The sequence below is a fragment of the Halichoerus grypus genome, chromosome 3 (assembly GCF_964656455.1).
Source record: "Halichoerus grypus chromosome 3, mHalGry1.hap1.1, whole genome shotgun sequence".
NCBI lineage: Eukaryota > Metazoa > Chordata > Mammalia > Carnivora > Phocidae > Halichoerus > Halichoerus grypus.
The window spans coordinates 140,838,268-140,863,836 of NC_135714.1; the positions used below are offsets into that span (position 1 = coordinate 140,838,268).

Consider the following 25,569-nt stretch of genomic DNA (forward strand, 5'->3'; position numbering starts at 1 on the left):
AGCAGTTATTATTGGTAAATTTTTCACGTAATTTAAGAATGCCAAACTAGATAAATATCTTGAAGCTGAGAAATATTATTTATAGACTAAATCATCAAAATTGGTAATATTTCTGATTCAGAAGAGCACATAACATAATTATGCTAGCAGATTTTGTTAACTGACTTTATATAAATTTATGGGAAATAATATTGTTTTATAATAGGTAAGCACTTTTTGGAATAACTTAGCAAAGAACAATCTTTCTAAAATGAGAACTTTTCTGACAAGTCCCTAATTAAAAAATAATACTGTTCTTCCTTGTCCAGAGATAAAAACTGAGCCTTCCAAAGAAGAAAACCTGGTTCCCAGAATCCCAGGATCTTCAAGGAAATGCGGGAAGCTAACCATAATTTTGTGACTGTTCCTTTACTCAGCACTTAACAGTGTAGCACAAGGTCTATTCTTAGTTTAGTGGCAAAAAAAAAAAAAAAAAATGCCTTTCATATAGTTTGGGTCTCCTAACTTGGTTTATGAGTCCTGAAAGCATGCAAGCATACACACACACACACACACACAGACTAATGCAGAAACCAGATCTTGGGTCTTTCTCTATCCTTGTGAGCTATTAAGAAATTTGGTCAGTAGACCTTTAGCTATGTACATGTTTAGCCTTTGGTTTTTCCTACTATGGGTACATTTTCTCCATGGTTCCACTAGAGCCACACTAGACTTCACAGTCATCTTATTAAGAAGACTAATGAAGACATCATCTAAGAACACTGCTAATAAACTGTCTTGTACCATCTGGCTGGCAAATGTACATAGGCCTGCTCACTATGCTCTGTGCATGTCATCTTGTCTACCTTGCCAACACAGCAAGGCAAGTTATTCATGTATTAGTGTTTTCCAAATTATGAAAACAGCCCCAGGAGGCTACTTTCCCCAAAGGCTTCTCCTCCCCATCCATGCATATGCACATCCCCTGTAAATGTCAAATTCTCCAAAGAACACATAAGTTTGTTTTTCTCCAGTGAAGCTTGTCTTCTCAATTCACCTTCAGCCGTCAAGAATTTCTCCCTTTTCCACAGGCATGAAATTATGTATTAGTGAAGTAAATTATCATCCAGAATATTAGCAACAGATGCCCCATTTTTATTGCCATCAGCCTAAATCTATCAATTTATAAACCCCATTGTACTCTTTGCCAAAAAAAATGCATAATAATAAATGAAGCAACATAGGAAAGACTTTTATAATAATTATTATATGCCCTTCCCCTACCTTTGGTCTTCAACATGGCTTTGAGTTAGCTTATAAACTAGAGGATGCCAATTTTATAAGAAATTAAAAAAGAAAAAGCAGAAAAGGAGTGTAAAATTTTCACCTCATTAAAAAACTGTACACATTTCCTATAAAGCTTACATACCAACATTATCTGTACCTTAACTTGGCAAATTATTATGAGTCCACTCTACAGAAGACATGAAGTAACTGGGCATTATATTATTGCTTTCATTTTTTCAGAGTAATGACAAAAAAAATGCATGTGTTTAAAATAGACCAACTCATAAATTGTGTCTCATTTTCAAACCCATGAAGCAAGCAATGTGATCATTCCTGAAATTAGCCAAATTTGGTGCCTTCATCCTGACTTACAATCCATTTTAAGCAGAAGAGAAACAGGATTGTAATGAAGCACATCCTCACAAATCACTGCTACAAATCAGCACCAGCCATGTGGAATACTTAAATTAGAACTGACATTAAAAACTCATGTTGCCATTATTCTGCCCTGAATCTCGTATCTCAAAGCTCTTCACACATATTGAGATATTTTCTCCTATATTTCACTAGAAAAGATATGTAAATTGTGGTTTTGACAAGGAAGGTCTCCGTATTTACTATACTTCCTTCCTTTGCCTCTCGTGGAACACATGATATTTTTATACCTATACTACCAAAGGACAAAAGAAGTCACCAATGGGATGTCTCTACTGCCTCTTCTCAGAAAACTAAAGGAGGAGCTGTGGTGCGTAAAAGATGAGAAAGTTGGCTATCATGTCTATAGGGTGGTAAAATAAAGTCAGATGAGGTTGGATGTAGAAGAAATTTAAAAGTTGCTGGAAGTTTTTATTTAAATAATCAGTTGTCTTTCTCTTGGACCAAGCGTCATACAAAATTAAATTGATATGCTTGTGATCCACCTTAACATATGCTTTCTAAAGGGGCATTTTAGGGGGCACCTGGGTGGCTCAGTCTCAGTCGGTTAGGCATCTGCCTTCAGCTCAGGTCATGATCTCAGGGTCCTGGGATGGAGCCCTGTGTCTGGCTCCCTGCTCAGCAGGGAGTCTGCTTCTCCCTCTCTTCCCCGGTTGTGCTCTCTCTCACTGTACCCACTTCCAGCAATTGAAATGCTTTCCAAGTAGTGGATCTATTATTTGAGTCACAACAAAATTTGTATCTCAAGATTTTATTTACATAGGTCTTCATATCAATCTAAGATATGCTTTGACTTCTAATTTATTTTAAATCCCTAGATAAATAAAAACTATTAGTTCTATGGGATTTTTAGAGGCAATAAATTACAAAGATTTAGTACAAGTTAAATTTGCTCTTACATAAAAAGAGATTGTCAGCCCTTTCAAAACCATGTACTTTAGAAGAATCTCTTAATTACCTCACTATGTACAGTGCCATAATTGAGCTAAAGATAAAAAAGTAAAATTCTGCATACTCAGATACAAGAGGATTATATTCTCCAACCCAACAGTACAAAATAATAATAAGTCATATTACTCTCTCAACCATAGCACCTTTCCTTTAAGCACACTTTTTTGTCATTTTTTTGCCAAATTCTCGTTGACATCTACGCACAGACTAAAGAAAGAATATTGTAATTTAAGAGTTTTTGTGTTTTAAAAATAACACATAGTTATCAATAATAAAATTCTTGGGCACCTGAATAAAAGTATGGTTATTACAGATTTCCCAAAGGCAAATGCCAACTGAGGTTTTTTTTCAATATACCTGAAATAATTCTAGTGCAAATTTAAACTTATAAAAAATACTTATGATTATGTATTTCTCTCCACTTTTCTGGATAGGAGTGAGATAAAATAGGTTATAACTGAAGCCAGGTAAACACTGAATTATGAAAAACATAAATCTTGTCAAACATCTTGGTTCTGAGTTACATAAAAATTTTATGAGGATGAATAATTTAATTATTATAAGGAATTAATGACTTCCGTTAATAAAAATAACTAAAAAGAAGGAAAAGGCAATTAAAAGGAAATGAAGTACAATCTTCCAAAATATTGTTTTGTTGACTCATTTTAAATACCGACACATAATTTTATCAAAGGCTAAACATCATTAGTCCTAAAGGGTAGAAAATAACTTTTCTTTTTCTAAATATGCTTCCATTTTCCAAGTGTTTGTTCAATTTGACACACCAGGGCACACTTTTATTTACTGTTTCTAAGACTGCTACATGAACTTTATGAACACTGGCTAAAAGTACACGTTTGCCATGGAGGTATACCATGGATCTTCTCAAATTACTATCATTAGAAAAACACAATGCACTATGATTTTTCTGAACTAAACTTTTGCTTCAAAATATGAAGCCACTTCTTTAATGAATCTATAAATGGCCAACAGTAACCTTAGACTTTTCATTAGTATATTTCACATTTAATCATGAAAAGTTCAATATGTTTAACTACTGTAAACACCAGTTATTAAGAGTGATATTTATTCAATGTTGATGGATTGTACATTATCTCACTGAACTCTTTCATATACCCATGTTACACATTAAGACCCAAATGTTCATATGAGTAGCCACATAGCTAAAAAGTGGCAGAGTTGATACTTAAACCCAGAAGAATTCATATTCTATTTTTAATCAGTCAAACATACCACTCTAAAGTTTAAGGAATTAATAGATAATAAGTTAAAAAGAAAATACTAACTAGGAATGTCAATTATCACCAACAACTCACAAATAATCTCTGCCAATGATTTGCCATCATGAATGTGGACTCATACCATTTAATATAATTTTGGGAAGACGGATGCTGCCTTGAGAGGAGGAAAAAATATCTATGAAGTGAATGAATGGAAATAATATAACAATAACTACAAAATGGAAGATATTAAAAGTACAATGACATGAAAACTAACCTTAAAAACTTCTTCAGCAGGTTTTGATATAATAAAGCTCTTATTACAATGTCTGGAGCACAGTATGTATATAGTAAATATTTATTTAAATGAATGAAGAAATAAATGAATATGTCTTAGCAATTGTAGACAAATAGCTAAACCAATGCTTTCGGGGCGCTACCACAGGACTGCATCAGAAATGAAACATGGTTAACTTAGCGAACTGGATTTGGAGGTTTTGGACAATTTGCTAAGATTTTATCTATCTTGTAGAGACTTAAGGATGCGAAAAAGTGTCAATAATCACATCTCTATGATTAAAGGAAATATTTTCCCTCCTTATTTATTAGCATTGGCTAGAACTATTCTGTATTATGTGTAAAATATATTGCATAAATATTTCAAAGTGATATAGTGTGATGAATTAACATAATAATATTTTTTTTTTTAGATTTATTTATTTGAGAGAGAGAGTGTGAGAAGGGGTGAGGGGCAGAGGGAGAGGGAAAGAGCATCTCAAGCGCACTCCCCCCGAGCAGAGAGCTCAGTGCTTTGCTCCATCTCACAACCCTCACATTATGACCTGAGCTGAAATCAAGAGGCTGACGCTTGACTGGCTAAGCAACCCAGGTGCCCTCATAATCATATTCTTAATAAGAAAAAAGTTTCTGGTCTTCTTATAAAGCAGTTATAATTGTTATGAGTAAGAACATGAAGAAATAAAAATGTGTATAGGCAACATGCAATATGTACAATCAGTGAGAAAAATAAAATAGATAGTAGGGAAAAGGATTCATGTAGGCTCTCGTAGTAGCCATGAATTAGGTTGTTTCCATGGATTAAAGTCAGAAAAATACATTGAATCAATTAAAATTATGTAATCAATTAAAATTACATTCTCTGTTTACAATTTATTCCTTTGCCAATTCTATCTTCATCCCAGGTTCCCAGCTATATGCACATTAACCTAGAATAACTTAATTGTTTAAATTAGCATAAATCCAAGGGATTTTAGAAAAAAAACAACTCTGTGGTCTCCTCAAGGAAATAAACAAATCTTTATTGTATTCCATAACTAACAGAATTTTCTCAGACCCTCTAAGACACAAAACCCAACTGGTATCTGAAAAAAATGTATGACTCATGTTTGGCTCTCATCACTTCAATAATTCCAGAGTCACTATTACATTTGAAGGAGAGGATGACTGACACTGGAATGTAGCAGAAAGTTAAATACAGACATTAAACTGAGACATGGCCTAAAAGTGGTCTTCTAACACATGAAGTGATATTAGAGACCAGAAAATTATTTCCTTTCCCTAGAACCAGAAATGAGAAATCAGAAGCAGGACTAATCTAGATGTCAGAGAAATAACAATATAGTTAACCAACTTTGCTAAAAGTGCATTTTTTTTCCCAATGTATTTTGTCTTTAAGATTGATAACTGGAAGTTTTTCAGAATTCATGATTTATAGATTGATCACAAATATGTAAATATTACTCTACTTCCACAGTAGGGGATAGATTAATTGGCTTTCAAAGGGTACTAAGAATAGCTTGATAATTCTATAGGTTGAAAAGTTAGTATCAATGATAAAATTGATTTCAATGACTTAATGTTTTCTTATCAAGGTTATTTCACATTTATAAATGTTTAAAATAAAAGATTATGTATAACATGGAGGTGTGAAGGCTCAGAGGACATCTTTTTTTTTTTTTTAAGATTTTATTTATTTATTCATGAGAGACAGAGAGAGAGAGAGGCAGAGGGAGAAGCAGGCTCCCCGCTGAGCAGGGAGCCCGACGCGGGACTCAATCCCAGGAGGACCCCGGGATCAGGACCTGAGCCAAAGGCAGATGCTTAACCATCTGAGCCACCCAGGTGCCCGACATCTATTTAAAGTCTATCAATCCAAAAAGAAACCTTAGTAAGATAATCATAAAAGTAGAGAGACAGAATTTTTTAACACAGAAGCATGTTTTTTACAATAGGGATTACTTTATTTTTAATTCATGTAAGAAAAGATATATGCCAAAATGGAAACAGATTTGTCTTATAAATGTATGGGGAATTATTTTTTTAGAGTCAACATCAAAGGCAGAGTTTTGAGCTGGATGAAAACATGCATCTTATCTAGAATGATCCTGGATAGTGCTCCTAAGATTTAGCTGGGAGCATTACATTCCCTACAGTAACTTAGATTGCACTTAACTATAAAATCTATTCCTTGAGGCAATAGTGTCCTTTTCTTGTGTAAAGCAGATAGCATTCATTACAAAGTGGTTTATTTCTTTTCTCTTCTTGAGAAAGAATCAACTAAATAACAGAGTATGACATTTAATATTGTCTGTGCAACTAAATGTTAAATAATAGTCTTCTGGGTATACATCTCCAACAATGTGACAGGATTTTAGAAATAAAATAATATAAATTAGATTTTTACCTTCATATTTGTATTCATGAAAGATGAATACATGCTGATCAGATATAATTTCTGTTAAAAATTTTTTTAACAAAAGATATATTTCTGTAAAAATGTAATAAAAAGGTATTGTGAATTCATACTGAACTTGAATATTTACTGATAAGAAATATTCTAAAAGACAGCAGATAAACTGGCAAAGTATGTTATCCCACAACTAACTGATACTAACCAAGGAAATCACCCCACTTCAGAACAGCAGAGCAACCTTGAAAATAACTGCAGAATAAAGGAACTGGGGAAGGCTCTGCCATCAATCTGCACTCATGCTCAAACTGTAGAAGGTAATTTAACCAGTCCCCAAAGGGACTGTGAGAGAAATAATATCACACCAATATCAGTCTGGTGACAAATACCAGCTTTTGATAGAATGGGAAATTTTAATACATCTCTCTTAGTCACTGATAGATCTTGTAGATTAAAAATAAATAAGAAATAAAAGATATAGAGTATTGAATGATATCTACTTGATTTAAACATTATGTATAAGGCTATGTATTTGATAACATAAATACACATTTTTTAAATGTTGAAATATTCTCTAAAGCAAATCCTTTAGGAAATTATGAGGAAAATTTCAATAAATTTCAAAAAAAGGAAATTAAATGTCATATTCTAAGAGTAAAGATTAATAAAAATATATATTAATACCAAAGTTTGAATAAGCACATAAAAAAGTATAATCACTTGAAATTTTTTAAAAGAAACTTTTCTAAATAGCAATAAATGCAAATATTAAGTAAAAACTTGTAATCATTGTCTACATATATTAGCATAAAGTACTAGCAAATAGAGATTAAAAAATAAACAAGAGATGGCCTGTCTACAGGTACTTTCCAGTCAAATTGGGAATGCTGTTCAAGAGGTAATTACAATATAGTTTACAAATGTTGTAATGTTACTAAACACTGGATATTATAAGACACAAAAACAGAATCTAACCAATTCCTGGGATTGCAGGGCAACTTTGCTAGAGGAAATGATACTTAAGCAGACCCATCAAGTGCTTAAAAAAAAAAAAGTGTGTGTGTGTGTATTGTATGTTTATATAGAAGATCTAAAAAATAAGGTAGAAAAAAACTTAAAAGATGACCCAAAATGTGCATGTTTATCATATTTCTTCACTCACCCCGGAGTAAAATGGCCACAAAGTAGCCATATTTGCAGGGATAGCAGTTATAATGGCTCAACAATATGGTCTTTCTTCTTAGAAGTTTTTCTGGCTACTACTATTGCTGGGTGCCTAACTTGCCTACAGCAAAGACTACTAATGAATCCTCACTTACTGCACCAATAGCTTGCTGGTTTCTTCCCAGTAGGTTAGTTACATTGACTCTCTTCCATCTTGATGTGAATAGTAAGTTGTACTCACTGGAATAGACATTTATTCCGGATATGCATTTGTGCCCCCATTAGCAACAAGTTTCTGCAAGCCTGAGAGTTTGGGAACTCATGTAGGCTTTATTCACCATCATGTACCCTAAATAACATTGGTTTTAACATTGGTTTAAAGAACTAGAAAAGTCTATGTCAGAGAATTCACTGTTCTTACAATGTACCCCGTCACCCAATGGCACCTAACCTGGCAGAATGGCAGAATAGCCTACTGAACTCTCAATTCAAGCATTCCATGAAGTTGTAATGCAGTCTAATAGGATACAGTATGTAGTTTCAACAAGTTTGTAATGCTCTCTCTCCAATAGAATACTTGGGTCCAGAAGTCAGGAATTCAGTGGAAATGATTCCTCTCTTTATTAGACCAAATAACCTGCCTGCAGAATTTTTACTTCCATTATCCAAAACATTTGTTTTAAATGGTTCAGAATTCTTTGTTTCCAAGGGTATAATGCTTCCCCCAAAGGATAAAATACTGTTTTAATTTAACTGGACATTGAAACTGCCACCAGTCCACTATTGAATTCTCTTCTCATTGAACTAATTGGTAAAGAAGAAAGATTACATACATTGACTAATTCCAATTATGAGAAGGAAATTGGTTTACTTATATATAGTAGGACAGAGAGGATTATGCTTGGAACCCAGGGGATTCTCTGGAGATTTCTTACTCTTCCATATCCAATGGTAAGTGTTAATGGAAGACTACAGAAATCCTATGAATACAGGACCACAGAATAAGACTTACTGGAAATTAAAGTTTGGGTCACCTCTTAGATAAAGAACCTTTACAAACTGAGGTTCTGGCTAATAACAGGGAAAGATGGAATTCATGGTGAACAAGGAAGCTATAGTTTTAGAAGTGAAGCCATTAGCTATAGATTGGTATGGTTCTTCCTTAATAATTTGAATATATTAAGTTATTTTTCCCTCCTGATTTACTCTATATATTTTATATAAGGAGTGCTGGAGGCACTATACTTTAAAATACTGCTTTTGGGGTATAGCAGATCCAGCAGGAATATTCCTAAACCACAAGAATTGCCATCCTCAGAGATGGATATGAGGACTAATGAAACACTGCTTCTTCCTTTTGGGAAAGAGGGTTAGAGCCTTTACATTTGTATGAACATGGTTTTATCAAACTAGGCAGAGCATGAAACCATGGTTATTGTTTTACAGAAGTTATATATGCATAGGAGGTTGAGAATAGACACTGAGAAACCAAAGGTTTCTTTTGTCCCTTTGCTCTCAATCTCCATTCTACTCTTCTGTGCTGTTGTAAGAAGTCTATGATGCTACAAACTACATTTCCAAATTCCCTGGGTTAATCTTCCAATTAAGGTCTTCCAATAGGAGGCACATATTGAAGATTAGAAGGCAGGAAAGAGGGAAATGTAATTCCCTTCACTTTAAGTTTCTGACTGCATCTCCTGCAGAACAGTGCAGCAGAAGTTTCGGGACTGAAGGAGAGGACAGAGGCAGTGAGACCTCTGGGAAGCTGCTTTAGACTAGACTAAGCTCCTGAGCATCTGGGATCCAGCAACAGAAGCCTTCTCAGCACAGAATCCTTAGTGTATGGGGAAGTTTTTGCATCTCCAGCACAGAAGAGAAAAAACAATTACAAATTCTTGAGTTGCTTCATCTTTTCTTCTTTTTGCCCCATAACTTTCCCTTTCCCTCTTTTGCCCCTCCAGCTCTTCCAACACCATTATAACCAATACAGTAATAACTTAATATTTCTATTTGAAAAAATCAGAATACTCTTTGTTATCTAACCGACACATGTCCCAATTCACTCTTTAAGGTTTCAATCCAAATGAGGGAGGGGCACACTTGATAGGTTGAGAGGCATACTTAAGATCCAGATCACCATTTTGGACGTTCTTATGTGGGCTGTGCAGGACATGCCTAGAATGAACAGAAAAGGTAACTCACAATACTAAAAGAGCTGAACTGTGTTCAGGCAAAAGAAAGAAAATAATTTGTACTTTGCAATCTCTTTCAGTTACTAAAAGTGTGTACACTGATTTTAAAGCCTGCAGTCTGCCATGAACCCAGCTTAGTGAGGGGAGAATGATAATCTGGCATGATACAGGTATAAGCCAACTGAGCTGAGACTTAAGTAGAGAAAAGAATAAAGGATTACATATTACAATCCAGTCCAAGGTACCCAAATTGGCCCAAGAAGGAGTCACTGAGCTCTAACAAAGTTCAGGGAGCACAGAGTAAGACTGGCATCCGCTGATGTCAGCAATCGCATTTTAGTAGTCATTAATGTGATGCCATGGGCCCTAGTGCCATAAGGATAACCCTATATAAATAAACCCTTCCTTCTTACAACTAATTCTCAGCTGAGAGCGGAAGGGTATGGAAATAAGAGACCAGGGACAAGTATCCACAAAGACTGAGAATTGTCTAATATGATTTTGATATAAAAACCTGACAAAGATTATAAAATATAAAGCTACTTTAAGAATATAAATGCAAATATTAAAAGCAAACTTTAGGCAAATTGAATTCAGAACCATGACTAAGTGCTATTTACCACTACACTATTAAGCTATTTAGAAACTTCCCAAAGAAGTACATCATATCTTTGATACAAAGAAAAAACATCTATGATAACTTACTACTGAATTAATTTAATAGTATTCAAAACACATTTCTGAGAAACATTTTGAGTTCAACAGAAATATAAGAGTACATCCTCACATTATGAAAGCTATCTTTATCATAACAATAACAACACCCTTCCCCCAAAACCTTTTATACTAAACAACCAAAAGCAATCCCATTAAGGTATGAATATAAAAGGCACCCAAATCATCACTAATACTTAACTACATTTTAAAAGCTTTAGTTGACACAATGAAACACCAACCAGAAATAATACCTATAGCAGTTGGAAAGGAGAAAAAAAGTTAGGAGAGCCCTCATGGCATAAAAATTAAGAACTCAGACTTCAAAGACCTCTTATACTGCAGGGTCCATGTCTCACTAATTGCCACCCACTAGCTTTGTGACCTTGAGATAATTACTTAACTACCATACTTCAGTTTACTTATCTGAGCATTTATTGATGGACACAGGGGCTGCTACCATAGTTTGTCTTATTGTAAATAATGCAGCAATAAACCTAGGGGTACATGAATCCCTTTGAATTGTGTTTTTGTATTTTGGGGGTAAATATCTAGTAATGTGATTACTAGATCTTAGGGTAGCTCTATTTTCAACTTTTTGAGGAACCTCCAGACTGTTTTCCAGAGTGGCCGCACAAGCTTGCATTGCCACCAACAGTACACGAGGGTACCCTCTTCTCTATATCCTCACCAACACTTGCTGTTTCTTATGTTTTTGATTTTAGCCATTCTGACAGGTGTGAGGTGATATCTCATTGTGGTTTTGATTTGCATTTCTCTGGTGATGAGTGATGTTGAGCATCTTTTCATGTATCTGTTGGCCATCTGTATGTCTTCTTTGGAGAAAAGCCTGTTCATGTCTTCTGCCCATTTTTTAATTGGATTATTTGTTTTTTGGGTGTTGAGTTGTATAAGTTCTTTACATACTTTGGATACTAACCCCTTATCATATATGTCATTTGCAAATATCTTCTCCCATTCTCTAGGTTGTCTTTTAGTTTTGTTGACTGTTTCCTTCATTGTGCAGAAGCTTTTTATTTTGATGTAGTCCCAATAGTTTATTTTTGCTTTTGTTTCTCTTGCCTCAGGAAACATAGCTAAAAAATGTTTCTACAACAGATGTCAGAGACATTACTGCCTGTGCTCTCTTCAAGGATTTTTGTGGTTTCAGATCTCACATTTAGGTCTTTAATCCATTTTGAATTTATTTTTTAGTATGGTGTAGGAAAGTGGTCAAGTTTCACTCTTTTGCATGTGTCTGTCCAGTTCTCCCAACACAATTGTTGAAGACACTGCCTTTTTCCCATTGTGTATTCATTCTTCCTTTGTTAAAGATTAACTGACCATATAATTGTGGGTTTCCTTCTGGGTTTTCTATTCTAATCCACTGATCTATGTGTCTATTTTTGTGTCAGTACCATACTGTTTTAGTTACTACCATTTTGTAATATAACTTGAAATCTGAAATTGTGATCCCTCCAGCTTTGCTTTTCTTTTTCAAGATTACTTTGGCTATTCGGGGTATTTGTGGTTCTACAGAAAATTTCAGGATTATTTGTTCAAGGTTATGTGAAAAATGTTATTGGTATTTTGATAGGGATTGCATTAAATCTATAGATTGCTTTGGGTAGTAGAAACATTTTAACAATATTTGTTCTTCCAACCTATAAGTATGGAATGCCTTTCCATTTCTTTGCATCATCTTGAATTTCATCAGTGTTTTATATTTTTCAGAGTCTTTCACCTCTTTGTTAAGCTTATTCCTAGATAATTATTGTTTCTTGTGTAAGTGTAATTGGGATTATTTTCTTAATTTCACTTTCTGCTGCTTCATTATTAAGTGTATAGGAATGCAACATATTTCTGTACATAGCTTTTTGTATCCTGTGACTGTTGAATTCATTTATCAGTTCTAGTAGTTTTTCAGTGGAGTCTTTAGGGTTTTCTATATATAGTATCATGTCATCTGCAAATAGTGAGTGTTTTACTTCTTTCTTACAAATTTGAATGCCTTTATTACTTTATATTATCTAAATTCTGTGGCTAGGACTTCCTAATGGTGAGAATGGATATCCTTCTCTTGTTCCTGACCTTAGGGGAAAAGCTCTCATTTTTTTTACCATTAAGTATGATGTTGGCTGTGGGTTATTCATATAAGGCCTTTATTATGCTGAGGTATGTTTCCTCTCAACCCACTTTGCAGAAGGTCTTTATCATGAATGGATATTGTACTTATCAAATGCTTTTTTCACATCTGTTGAAACGATCGTATGGTTTTTATCCATCTCTATTGATGTGATGTATCACATTGTTTTGCAAATAGTGAACCACATTTACATCCCAGAAATAAGCCCCACTTGATTGTCGCATATGATTTTTTTAATGTATTGTTGGGTTCTGTTAATATGTTAAAAAGAGAGGGAACCCAAATAAACAAAATCATTAATGAAAGAGGAGAAATAACAACCAACAACACAGAAATACAAACAACTGTAACAGAATATTATGAAAACCTATATGCCAACAAATTAGACAACTTGAAGAAATGAATAAATTCTTAGAAACATATAACCTACCAAAACTAAAATAGGAAGAAATAGGAAATTTGAACAGACTGATTATCAGCAATGAAATTGAATCAGTAATCAAAAAAATCCTGCAAAAATGGAAGTCCAAAACCAGACAGCTTCACAGGTGAATTCTACCAAACATTTAGAGTTAATACCTAGTCTTCTCAAACTATTCTAAAAAATAGAAGAGAAAGGAAAACTTCCAAATTCATTACATGAGGCCAGTATCACCCTGATACCAAAACCAGATAAAGACACCACAAAAAAATAGAGAACGAGGGGCCAGTATCTCTCATGAATATAGATGCAAAAATCCTCTTCTGCTTATTTTTTTTTATGAGAGACAGACAGAGAGAGAGAGGAGGAGGGGATCCCAAGCAGGCTCCATGACCAGCACGTGAGCCTGATGCATGGCTTGATCTTACAACCCTGAGATCATGACCTGAGCTGAAATCAAGAGTCAACACTTAACCGACTGAGCCACCCAGGCGCCCCCTCTTCTGCCTATCTTTAGTCAGATTATATGTTTTGTTGTTATTAAATTGTGCTGGTTGTTTATACATTTTGGATATTAGCTCCTTATCAGGTATATGCAATACATGGTTTGCCAAAAGTGGTAGATATCACACAATGGGATATTTTTCAACCACAAGAAAGGAGGATATCCTGCCATTTACAACAACATGGATGGACCTTGAGCACATTATGCTAAATGAGGTAAGTCAGACAAAGAAAGATAAGTACTGTAAGATATCACTTACATGTGGAATCCAAAAAGTTAAAACTGGAATGTAAGGATCAGGATGGTGTAGTAAAAAGATCCTGAGCTCACCTCCGCCCATGAGAACACCAAAACTACATGTACATATAGAACAACTCTCTCTGAGAACAACCTGAACACTAGAAGAAAGGCTCTTTCACAACTAAATATATAAAGAAAAAAATCACATCCAGATGGATAGCAGAGGCAGAGACAAGGTCTAGTCAGGACCAACAAATCAAGCATCTTTTCTAACCACAACCAGTATGAAATGAGAAATCAATTACAGGAAGAAAACTGGAAAAATCACAAATAAGTGGAGATTAAACAACATGTTACTGAACAACTAAACGGTCAACAAAGAAAGAGTAAACCAGATGTAAAAACATACCTGGAGAAAAATGAAAACTGAAACATAATACCACTTCAAAACCTACTGTACATAGTAAAAACAACTGTAAGAGCCAAGTTTATACCCATAGAGGCCTACCTCAGAAAATTAAAAAAAAAAAAAAAGTAACATTACACATAAAGAAAATAGAAAAAGAAGAACAAATGAAGCCCAAAGTTAGTAGAAGAAAGAAAATAATAACAATCAGAGCTAAAATAAATGAAATAGAGACTTTAAAAAAATGGAAAGCATCAATGAAATTAAGAGCTGATTCCTTGAAAAGGTAAAGAAAATTGATAAACTTTTCACAAACTCATTAAAAAGAAGAGAAGGAGGGCAAGATGGCAGAGAAGTAGGCAACCTAAATCTCATCTGGTCCCAGGAATTCAGCTATATAGGGATCAAACCATTCTGAACACCTACAAACTCAACAGGAGATGAAGCAAAGAATAGCAGCAACTCTCTGAACAGAAAAGCGACCACTTTCTGGAAACAGGGACCCAACAAGTGGCAGATCCAGGGAGACTCCCCTTCCTCCCTCAGGAGGAGCGGTGCGAGAGCTCACCCCAGGGATCTGCTAGGTTTGGAGACACAACACAGGGTCATGTGCCAGAGACAGAAACGCTCGGTCACAGGCTGGGTGAGCACGGAGTGCAGCCCGGAGACCAGGGAGACAGGAGTGACTGACTGCTTTTCTCTGGGGGTGCACTGAGGAGTGGGGCGCCGAGTTCTCAGCTCCTCCAGGGCAGAGATTGGGAGGCTAACATTTTCACTCTCATCCTCCAAAGCTGTACGGAAAGCTTGCAGGGAACAAAAGCTCCCGAGAGCAAACCCGAGCAGATTACTTAGCCCAGACCGGCAAGGGCGGGACAACTCCGCCTCCGGCAAAGACATTTGGAAACCACGGGAACAGGCCCCTCCCCCAGAAGATCAGCAAGAACAGCCAGCCAAGGCCAAGTTTACCGATCAATGAGAATGGCAGAACTCCAGCGTTAGGGGAATAATGCACATAGAATCCATGGCTTTTTTACCATGATACTTTAGTCTTTCAAAGTTAATTTTTTTTAACTTTCTATTTCTTTTTTTGTTTTTTGAATTTTGCTTTTTCCCTTTTTCAACCAACATCTTATCAATCCCTTTTTTAAAAATCTTTTTTATTTTTCATTTTTAGAGTCATATTCTATCCCTTCATAGTACTTAACCTTATTTTTGGTATATATATAAGTTGTTCTCTCTTTAAAATTTTGGGATACAGTTTCTTCTAACAGACCAAAATATACCCTAAATCTCTAGTGTATGGCTTTGTTCTAGTCTCCTGCCTGATCACATTCTCTCCCCCCCATTTTTTTTTAATTTCTCTTCTTTCTTTTTTCAACCAACTTCTTATCTTATCATTCCTTTTATAAAATCTTTTATAATTTTCATCTTTACAGTCATATTCCATCCCTTTATCGTATTTACCCTTATTTGTGTACATATATAAGTTTTTCTTTCTTTAAAATTTTGGGAGGCAGTTTCTTCTAACAGACCAAAATACGCCCAAAATCTAGTGTGTGGCACTGATCTATTTACCAGCCTGATCATATTTGATCATATTCTTTTTTTTTTATCTTTTTCTTTTCCTTTTTTTTTTTCTTTTTTCTTTCTTTCCCTTTCTTTTCCCCTGGTTTCAGGTCTCTTCTGATTTGTTTAGTGTATATTCTTCTGGGGTCATTGTTACCCTGTTAGCATTTTGTTCTCTCATTCATCTATTCTCCTCTGGACAAAATGACAAGACGGAAAAAAAATCACCGCAAAAAAAAAAAAAAAAAAAAAAACAAGAGGCAGTACCAACTGCCAGGAACCTAATCAATACGTACATTAGTAAGATGTCGGAAGTAGAGTTCAGAATGACGATTATAAAGATACTAGCTGGCCTTGAAAAAAGCATGGAAGATATTAGAGAAACCCTTCCTGGAGAAATAAAAGAACTAAAATCTAACCAAGTCGAAACCAAAAGGCTTTAATGAGGTGCAATCAAAAATGGAAGCTCTAACTGCTAGGATAAATGAGGCAGAAGAGCGAAGTAGTGATATAGAAGACCAAATGATGGAAAATAAAGATGTTGAGAAAAAGAGAGATAAACAAGTACTGGATCACAAGTGCAGAATTCGAGAGATGAGTGATACCATAAGACAAAACAATATTAGAATAATTGGGATCCCAGAAGAAGAAGAAAGAGAGAGAGAGGCAGAAGGTATATAGGAGCAAATTATAGCAGAGAACTTCCCTAATTTGGGGAAGGAAACAGGCATCAAAATTCAGGAGGCACAGAGAGCCCCCTTCAAAATCAATAAAAATAGGTCAACACCCCGACATCTAATAGTAAAACTTACGAATCTCAGAGACAAAGAGAAAATCCTGAAAGCAGCTGGAGACAAGAGATCTATAACCTACAATGGTAGAAACATTAGATCTGCAACAGACTGATCCACAGAGACCTGGCAGGCCAGAAAGGACTGGCAGGATATATTCAGAGCATTAAACGAGAAAATTATGCAGCCAAGAATACTATATCCAGCTAGGCATTCATTCAAAATAGAAGGAGAGATAAAAAGCTTCCGGGACAAACAAAAACTAAAGGAATTTGCAAACGCGAAACCAGCCCTACAAGAAATATTGAAAGGGGTCCTCTAAGCAAAGAGAGAGACTAAAAGCAACATAGACCAGAAAGGAACACAGACAATATACAGTAACAGTCACCTGACAGGCAATACAATGGCACTAAATTCATATCCTTCAATAGTTACCCTGAATGTAAATGGGCTAAATGCCCCATTCAAAAGACACAGGCTATCAGATTGGATTAAAAAACAAGACAACAATACAATAATAGTAGGGGAATTTAACACCCCTCTCACTGAAATGGACAGATCACCTAAGCAAAAGATCAACAAAGAAATAAAGACTTTAAATGACACACTGGACCAGATGGACTTCACAGATATATTCAGAACATTCCATCCCAAAGCAACAGAATACACATTCTTCTCTAGTGCCCATGGAACATTCTCCAGAATAGAACACATCCTAGGTCACAAAGCAGGTCTCAACTGGTACCAAAAGACTGGGATCATTCCCTGCATATTTTTGGACCACAATGCTTTGAAACTAGAAGTCAATCACAAGAGGAAAGTCGGAAAGAACTCAAATACATGGAGGCTAGAGAACATCCTACTAAAGAATGAATGGGTCAACCAGGAAATTAAAGAGGAATTTTAAAAATTTCATGGAAACAAATGAAAATGAAAACACAACTGTTCAAAAATCTTTGGGGTGCAGCAAAGGCAGTCCTAAGAGGAAAGTATATAGCAATACAAGCCTTTCTCAAGAAACAAGAAAGGTCTCAAATACACAACCTAACCCTACACCTAAAGGAGCTGGGAGAAAGAACAGCAAATAAAGCCTACACCCAGCAGGGGAAGAGAAATCATAAAGATCAGAGCAGAAATCAATGAAATAGAAACCAAAATAACAGTAGAACAGATCAACGAAACTATGAGCTGGTTCTTTGAAAGAATTAATAAGACTGATAAACCCCTGGCCAGACTTATCAAAGAGAAAAGAGAAATGACCCAAATAAATAAAATCATGAATGAAAGAGGAGAGATCACAACCAACACCAAAGAAATACAAACAACTATAAGAACATATTATGAGCAGCTGCATTCCAGCAAATTAGATAATCTGGAAGAAATGGATGCATTCCTAGAGATATATAAACTACAAAATCTGAACCAGGAAGAACTAGAAAACCTGAACAGATTTATAACCACTAAGAAAATTGAAGCAGTCATCAAAAATCTCTCACCACACAAGAGCCCAGGGCCAGATGGCTTCCCAGGGGAATTCTACCAAACATTTAAAGAAGAATTAATAACTATTCTTCTGAAACTGTTCCAAAAAATAGAAATGGAAGGAAAACTTCCAAAATCGTTTTACGAGGCCACCATTACCTGATCCCCAAACCAAAGACCCCATCAAAAAGAAGAATTACAGACCAATATCCCTGATGAACATGGATGCAAAAATTCTCACCAAAATACTAGCCAATAGGATCCAACAGTACATTAAAAGGATTATTCACCGCGACCATCAAGTGGGATTTATTCCTGGGCTGCAAGGTTGATTCAACATGCACCAATCAATCAATGTGATACAATACATTAATAAAAGAAAGAACAAGAACCATATGATCTTCTCAATAGATGCAGAAAAAGCATTTGACAAAGTACAGCATCCTTTCTTGATCAAAACTCTTCAGAGTATAGGGATAGTGGGTACATACCTCAATACCATAAAAGGCATCTATGAAAAACACACAGCGAATATCATTCTCAATGGGGAAAAACTGAGAGCTTTCCCCCTAAGGTCAGGAACATGGCAGGGATGTCCACTATCACCACTGTTATCCAACATAGTATTAGAAGTCCTAGCCACAGCAATCAGACAACAAAAAGAAATAAAAGGCATCCAAATCGGCAAAGAAGAAATCAATCTCTCACTCTTTGCAGATGATATGATACTTTATGTGGAAAATCCAGAAGACTCCACCCCAAAACTGCTAGAACTCATACAGGAATTCAGTAAAGTGGCCGGATATAAAATCAACACACAGAAATCAGTGGCATGTCTATACACCAATAACAAGATAGAAGAAAGAGAAATTAAGGAGTCGATTCCATTTACAATTTTACCCTAAACCATAAGATACCTAGGAATAAATCTAACCAAAGAGGCAAAGAATCTGTACTCAGAAAACTATAAAATACTCATGAAAGAAATTGAGGAAGACACAAAGAAATGGAAAAGTGTTCCATGCACATGGATTGGAAGAACAGATATTGGGAAGATGTCAATGCTACCTAGAGCAATCTACACATTTAATGCAATCCCTATCAAAATACCATCCAGTTTTTTCAAAGAAATGGAACAAATAATCCTAAAATTTGTATGGAACCAGAAAAGACCCCGAATAGCCAGACGAATGTTGAAAAAGAAAAGCAAAGCTGGTGGCATCACCATTCCGGACTTCAAGCTCTATTACAAAGCTGTCAACATCAAGACAGTATGGTACTGGCACAAAAACAGACACATAGATCAATGGAACAGAATAGAGAGCCCAGAAATGGACCCTCAACTCTAGGGTCAACTAATCTTCGACAAAGCAGGAAAGAATATCCAATGGAAAAAAGACAGTCTCTTCAACAAATGGTGTTGGGAAAATTGGACAGCCACATGCAGAAGAATGAAACTGGACCATTTCCTTACACCATACACAAAAATAGACTCAAAATGGCTGAAAGACCTAAATGTGAGACAGGAGTCCATCAAAATCCTAAAGGAGAACACAGGCAGCAACCTCTTCGACCTCAGCCTCAGCAACTTCTTCCTAGAAACATCACCAAAGGCAAGGAAAGCAAGGGCAAAAATGAACTATTGGGACTTCATCAAGATAAAAAGCTTTTGCACAGCAAAAGAAACAGTCAACAAAACCAAAAGATAACTGACAGAATAGGAGAAGATATTTGCAAATGACGTATCAGATAAAGGGTTAGTATCCAAAATCTATAAAGAACTTATCAAACTCAACATCCAAAGAGCAAATGATCCAATCAAGAAATGGGCAGAAGACATGAACAGACATTTTTCCAAAGAAGACATCCACATGGCCAACAGACACATGAAAAAGTGCTCAACATCACTCAGCATCAGCGAAATCCAAATCAAAACCACAATGAGATACCACCTCACACCAGTCAGAATGGCTAAAATTAACAAGTCAGGAAAGGACAGATGTTGGCGAGGATGTGGAGAAAGGGGAACCCTCCTACACTGTTGGTGGGAATGCAAGCTGGTGTGGCCACTCTGGAAAACAGTATGGAGGTTCCTCAAAACATTGAAAATAGAGCTACCCTATGGCCCTGGAATTGCACTACTAGGTATTTACTCCAAAGATACAAATGTAGGGATGCAAAGGGGTACGTGCACCCCGATGTTTATAGCAGCAATGTCCACAATAGCCAAACTATGGAAAGAACCAAGATGTCCATCTACAGATGAATGGAAAAAGAAGATGTGGTATATATATACACACTCACACACACATACACAATGGAATATTATGCAGCCCTCAAAAGGAATGCAATCTTGCCATTTGCAATGACGTGGATGGAACTGGAGGGTATTATGCTGAGCGAAATAAGTCAATCAGAGAAAGACATGTATCATATGACCTCACTGATATGAGGAATTCTTAATCTCAGGAAACAAACTGAGGGTTGCTGGAGTGGTCGGGGGTGGGAGGGATGGGTGATAGACATTGGGCAGGGTACGTGCTATGGTGAGCGCTGTGAATTGTGTAAGACTGTTGAATCACAGACCTGTACCTCTGAAACAAATAATACATTATATTTTAAAAATAAGAAGATAGTAGGAAGGGAAAAATGAAGGGGGGTAAATCGGAGGGGGAGATGAACCATGAGAGACGATGGACTCTGAGAAACAAACTGAGGGTTCTAGAGGGGAGGGCAGTGGGGGGATGGGTTAGCCTGGTGATGGGTATTAAAGAGGGCACGTATTGCATGGAGCACTGGGTGTAATACGCAATGAATCATGGAACACTACATCAAAAACTAATGATGTAATGTATGGTGATTAACATAACATAATAAAAAAAAATAACAAAGATTCCATAGAAGTTATCAACTATTTGTATAAAGCAAATAAAAACTGTAATCCCTAAAAAAAAAAAAGAGAGAGAGAGAGAGGGAGAAAAGGCCAATTAAAATCATGAATGAAAGAGAATTTACAACTGACATCATAAAAACACAAAGGATTATAAGAGATTATTAGAATGACTATACATTAACAAATTGGACAACCTAGAAGAAATGGATAAATTCCTAGAAACATACACTCTTTTAAGACTGTATCAGGAAAAAATGGAATATCTGAACAGATCAATTAATATTAATAAACTTAAACAAGTAATCAAAATACTCCCAACAAATAATCCAGAACCAAACAGCTTCACAGGTGAATTCTACAAACTTTTAAAGAAGATTTAATATCTATTCTTCTCAAAATATTCCAAAAAATTGTGGAAGAAATACTTCCAAACTCATTCTTGAGGGGAGCCTTACCCCAATACCAAAATCAGACAAAGATACCACATACACACAAAAAAAAATTACAGGCCAATATCCCTGATGAACATAAATGCAAAAATCCTCGGGTGCCTGGATGGCTCAGTCGGTTAAGTGTCTGCCTTCGGCTCAGGTCATGATCCAGGGTCCTGGGATTGAGTCCCACATCAGGCTCCCTGCTCTGCGGGGAGCCTGCTTCTCCCTCTCCCACTCCCCCTGCTTGTGTTCCCTCTCTTGCTGTATCTCTCTCTGTCAAATAAATAAATAAAATCTTAAAAAAAAAAAAATCCTCAAGAAAATATTAGCAAACTAAATTCAAAACTACACTAAAAGGGTTATACACCATGATCAACTGGGATTTATTATAGGGATGAAAGGATGTTTCAGTATGCTCAAACCAGTCAACATTATAACCATATTAAAATGAAGGATAAAAATCATATAATCATCTCAATAGATACAGAAAAAGCATTTGACAAAATTCAACATCCATTTATGATAAAAACTGTCAACATGATGGGTAGGTATAGAGGGAACATACCTCAACATAATAAATAACATATACAAACCCAAATCTAACATCATACTCTATGGTGAAAAGCTGAAAGCTTTCCCTGTAAGGTTAAGAACAAGGCAAGGATGCCTACTCTCACCTCTTTTATCAACACAGTATTGGAAATCCAAGCCACATCAAACAGACTGGAAAAAGAAATGAAAGGCATCAAAATGATAAGGAAGAAGTAAAGTTATCACAATTTGCAGATGGCATGATAGTAAATATAGAAAACCTTAAAGCCTCCACCAAAAGACCCCAGATTGCCAAAGCAATCTTTACAAAGAGCAAAGCTGGAGGTAACATGTTCCCTGACTTCGAACTATACCATAAAGCTGTAGTGATCACAACAGCATGATACTGGAACAAAAACAGACACATAGATCAATAGAACAAAATAGAGAGCCCAGAAATAACTAATTACATGGTCAATTAACCTGCAACAAAGGAGGCAAGAATATACAATGGGGAAAAGACAGTGTCTTCAATAAATGCTGTGGGCAAAACTGGACATCTATATGCCAAAAAAAACAAAAGAAAAACAAAATGAAAAAGAGCCACTCTTATACCATATACAAAAATAAATTCAAAATGGATTCAAGACCAAAATGTAAGACCTGAAACTAAAAAACTGCTAAAGGATAAAATAGGCAGTAAACTCTTGACCATTGATCTCAGCAATATTCTTTTGATCTATCTCCTCAGGCAAGAGAAACAAAAGCAAAAATAAACTATGGGGACTACATCAAAATGAAAACCTTTTGCGCAGTGAAGGAAACCATCAACAAAACTAAAAGGCAACCTACTGAATAGGGGAAGATATTTGTAAATGGTATATCTGACAAGAGGTTTATGCTGAAAATCTGTAACAAACTCATAAACAGAACACCAAAAAACCCAAATAATCCAATTAAAAATGGGCAGAGGACCTCATAGACACTTTTCCAAAGAATACACACAGTTGGCCAATGGGCACATAAAAACATGCTCAACATCATTACTTATCAGGGAAAATGCAAATTAAAACCACAGTGAGACATCACCTCATACCTGCCATAATGGCTAATATCAAAAAGACAAGAAATAACAAGTGTTGGCAAGGATGTGGAGAAAAGGGAACCCTCACACACTGTTGGAGGGAATGTGAAATTAATGCAGCCACTATGAAAAACAATATGTAGATTCCTCAAAAAATTAAAAACAAATACCACATAATGCAATAATTCCAAATACCATATAATCCCAGAATTCCAAATACCATATAATCCAATAATCCTTTCCATAGGCACACACACTCATGCACACGATGGAGTATTACTCTGCCATGAAAAATAATGAAATCTTGTCAACTGCAACCACTTGGATAGACAAGAAAGTATTATGCTAAGTGAAATAAGTCTGACAGAAAAAGACAAACACCATATGATTTCACTTACATGTGAAATATAAAAACAAAACAAGTGAACAAACACAACAAAAGAGAAACAGACTCATGAATACAAGTAACAAACAGGTGATTGCCAGAGGGAAAGAGCATGGGGGGATGGGTGAAATAGATTAAGGGGAATAAGAGATAAAAACATCCAGTTATAAAATAAATAAGTCACTGTGATATAAAATATAGCATAGGGAGTATAGTTAATAATATTGTAATGACTTTGTATGGTGATAGATGATAACTAAATTTATTTTGGTGATCTTTTCATAATATATGTAAATGTCAAATCATTAAGTTGTACACTTGAAACTAATATAATATTGCATGGTAAATATATCTCAGTAAAAAAAATTTAAAAAACAATAATTGATTAATTAAAAAGTCAAACTAAGTAGTAGTTCTGGGGGGGGCGGGTGGTGATAAGATCAATTGCATTTAAGGATACAAACTTAAAATGTAAAACGAGCAGTAAATAAGCCATAGATATTTAATGCAGTATAATGAATAGAGACAATAATATTGTATAATAATGATGCAATGTGATAAATATTGCTTCAACGGCAATCATATTACAATATATAAATGCATCAACATAACAGGCTTTACATCTTAAATTTACACAAATTGAAAAAAATTTACACAGTGTAATGTCAAATTCATCAAAGAAAAAAAAAAAAGCAGAAAACTAAAATTGTGCCTCCAGAGTCCTTCTTTTCTTAAGGACTGTATGCAAAAACAAATAAGGTTGAACACAGAGTAACAAAGGGCTAAAGTTAGAGAAAACACAATTTAAAAACATTATGTGATAGAAATGTGATATTCTATACTAATATTGAATAACTCCCTTTATATCCACATAGTGATATCCATTTAGTAAGCTGTGCAATTTTACTGCATGCAAAAAAATGTTTTCTCTATAAGTAAAATACAGATTGAAAGAAATTTATTTGAAAATATTTAGTGATTACCATTCGCAGAAGCCCAAATGGTGCTATTTTACTATGTCTAAACTACGAAGAAATCATTGAAGTCTTCATAGCAAGACAGAAAACCCCGGGGAGACTACTAACAATTTAGCATGCCAATTCTTGTGGTAATGTTAATTTTACTTTTCACAGAGTCCCACTGAAATGCTGTTCCTTATAATTAAGACTTTGTAACCACAGACAAGTAAAAAAAAAAAAAAATGTGAGACTTATTATACCAGAGACATCATTTAGCATGTATTACCTCACAGAAGGGCATTTATACCTAAGAAATGTTTCTTTAAACTTACCACCTTAAAAAGTAAGTATTGGTAAGGATCTTTCACCGAAGGAATTTTTGACTCCAAATGAGGGGTTCTATCCTAGGATTTACAGATCCTATCGAGGGGATCCATGAATAAAATTCAGATGATCTGTGCATGTGGATTAGGAAAAAAGAAATTGTATATTTTCACTAACCTCTAGCTGAAAATTTATCATTTTCCTGAAATATGACTTTAGCCAACAAACCACAACAGCAATATTTATAAACTTTTCATCATAGAAACTATTTTCATATCACATTTTTCTTACAAGTATCAGAAAGTATGATTTATACTCACCACAACTTCAAAATTACTATTGTTATTAAACATTAAATATTTGCCTGGATCTTGTTATTTAGTATATTACAAAGTCTATCTATTACTATATCAAAAATTTGATTTCTCATGTAACTATTTTAATATAACTGATTCTCTGGGTAATTTTCTGCATTTCATTTCATGCATTTAAGATATTAAAAACATAATTCTGAAAGGGGATGTATAAACGTCATCAGACTTCCAAATGCCCCCTTGGCACTGTGGTGGCTCTGTAATGTATCAACTGAGCTAGGATAAATCACATTTCTCAGGATCCCCTATCCTGTATGATTCCTGTTAGTGTGGCCGCAGAGACATTTCTGTGAGATTTGTGGGAACAAGTGAAGCAGCAGCCATATTGCTTTTTATTGGGAAGGGCAGGGTGGAG

The 25,569-nt window shown here is 35.3% G+C and overlaps 1 protein-coding gene and 1 pseudogene across 15 annotated transcripts in view; both read right to left on the reverse strand.

Moving 5' to 3' along the window:
* Positions 1–25,569, reverse strand: part of MARCHF1 (membrane associated ring-CH-type finger 1) — an 861,947-nt gene that overhangs the window by 545,194 nt on the left and 291,184 nt on the right. The gene's annotated exons all lie outside the window — the stretch shown is intronic.
* The window catches only part of LOC118548264 (large ribosomal subunit protein uL10-like), a 61,164-nt pseudogene that overhangs the window by 35,296 nt on the left and 299 nt on the right, over positions 1–25,569 (reverse strand).